The following is a 2,513-nucleotide window of genomic DNA, read 5'->3' as shown; positions in this document are numbered from 1 at the left end:
CATGTCCCTGACCAAATGTCTGTTAAAAGCTGTTATTGGACCTGTCTCAACTACCCCCCTCTGATCCCAGCACCCAGTCCCACACCACCACACTCGGACAGCAATCTCATGGCCTCCTGCTCATGGACAGAGGGGCCCATAAGTTCACAAGTCCACAAGTGACAGGAGCAGAATTAGACCATTCGGCCCATCAAGTCTACACCGCCATTTAATCATGGCTGACCTATCTTTCCCCCTCAACCTCATTTTCCTGCCTTCTCCCCGTAACCCCTGACACCCGTACCAATCAAGAATCTATCAATCTCCTTAAAAATACCCACTGACTTGTGGCCTCCACAGCCTTCTGTGGCAATGAATTCCACAGATTCACCACCCTCTGACTGAAGATTTTCCTCCTCATCTCCTTTCTAAAGGTTCGTCCTTTGATTCTGAGGCTGTGCCCTCTGGTCCTGGACTCTCCCACTAGTGGAAACATCCTCTCCACATCCACTCTACCCAGGCCTTTCACTGTTCGCTAAGTCTCAATGAGGTCCCCCCTCATCTGTCCAAACTCCAGCGAGTATAGGCCCAGTGGTGTCACACGCTTGTCATACGTGAGCCCACTCATCCCTGGGACCATTCCCGTGTTGACTTGGCTGAAAGGTGACTGTCAGAGTTGGGGGTCTGCTTTGTGGTGCTGGATGGGGGAGTGCGACTTCATTAGGGGTGCAGTCTACTAAATGAAATATTGATCTAGCTGTCATCTAGTGAACCGTCCTGTATCAATGACCTCTCGTGATATTGTGTCCAATACTCATTCCCAAGTCATTTATATAAAGTTCACCACCAGGCCGATCCTCTTGCTGCTAACTGTGAGAGCCTGCCGTGCACAAGGAGGTTGTCTACACTGCAGTAACAACTCCACATCACAAAGTACATCTGTGGCTGCAACACAGGTACATGCCTGCAACACAGGTACATGCCTGCAACACAGGTACATGCCTGCAACACAGGTACATGCCTGCAACACGGGTACATGCCTACAACACGGGTACATGCTGCAACACAGGTACATGCCTGCAACACAGGTACATGCCTGCAACACAGGTACATGCCTGCAACACAGGTACATGCCTGCAACACAGGTACATGCCTGCAACACAGGTACATGCTGCAACACAGGTACATGCCTGCAACACGGGTACATGCCTACAACACGGGTACATGCTGCAACACAGGTACATACCTGCAACACAGGTACATGCTGCAACACAGGTACATGCCTGCAACACGGGTACATGCCTACAACACGGGTACATGCCTACAACACAGGTACATGCCTGCAACACAGGTACATGCTGCAACACAGGTACATGCTGCAACACAGGTACATGCCTGCAACACGGGTACATGCCTACAACACGGGTACATGCCTGCAACACAGGTACATGCCTGCAACACAGGTACATGCTGCAACACAGGTACATGCTGCAACACAGGTACATGCCTGCAACACGGGTACATGCCTACAACATGGGTACATGCTGCAACACAGGTACATGCCTGCAACATGGGTACATGTCTGCAACATGCGTACATGCCTGCAACATGGGTACATGCCTGCAACATGGGTACATGTCGGCAATATGGGTACATGCCTGCAACATGGGTACATGCTGCAACACAGGTACATGCCTGCAACATGGGTACATGCCTGCAACATGGGTACATGCTGCAACAGAGATACATGCCTGCAACATGGGTACATGCCTGCAACATGGGTACATGCCTGCAACACGGGTACACGCCTGCAACATGGGTGCATGCCTGCAACATGGGTACATGCTGCAACAGAGGTACATGCCTGCAACATGGGTACATGCTTGGAACACAGGTATATGCCTGGAGTTCAGAACGCTCTCTGGAAAAGTGATCCTTCTTTTCTGCTTTAGCTCTGAAACAATCAGTGCGTTGACATGAATAACATACAAGATGCTGGAGTAACTCAGCGGGTCAGGCAGCGTCTGTGGAGAACATGGATAGGTGACGTTTTGGGGTGTGAAGTTTAGTTTAGTTTAGAGATACAGCATGGAAACAGGCCCTTCGGCCCACCGAGTCCGTGCCGACCAGCGATCAGCCCATACACTAGTTCTATCCTACACACTAAGGACAATTTACCAAAGCCAATTAACCTACAAACCACAACTTTGGAGGGGGGGGGGGGAGGAAAACGGAGCACCCGGGGAGAACGTACAAACTCTGTACAGACAGCGCCCGTAGTCAGGATGGTACCCGGGTCTCTGGCGTTGTGAGGCAGCAGCTCTACCCGCTGCACCACCGTGCCGGACACTATAGGGTCCTGACCTTTAACATCTCCTCCACAGAGTGGAGTGGTAATCCACTGAGTTACTCCAGCACTTGGTGTTTGCTCAAGATTCCGGCAAAGGAGGTTCCTTGTTTCTCCATTGATGCGAACATTCATTTGGGAGGGGTGTGTTCAATGGGTGGAGTGTCCTGTAGTCCAACGTGAGTCC

Source organism: Rhinoraja longicauda, chromosome 35, assembly GCF_053455715.1.
Source record: "Rhinoraja longicauda isolate Sanriku21f chromosome 35, sRhiLon1.1, whole genome shotgun sequence".
In the NCBI taxonomy this organism is placed as follows: Eukaryota; Metazoa; Chordata; class Chondrichthyes; order Rajiformes; family Arhynchobatidae; genus Rhinoraja; species Rhinoraja longicauda.
The sequence above is the reverse complement of the archived record's forward strand: the minus strand, read 5'-3'. Positions refer to the sequence as shown.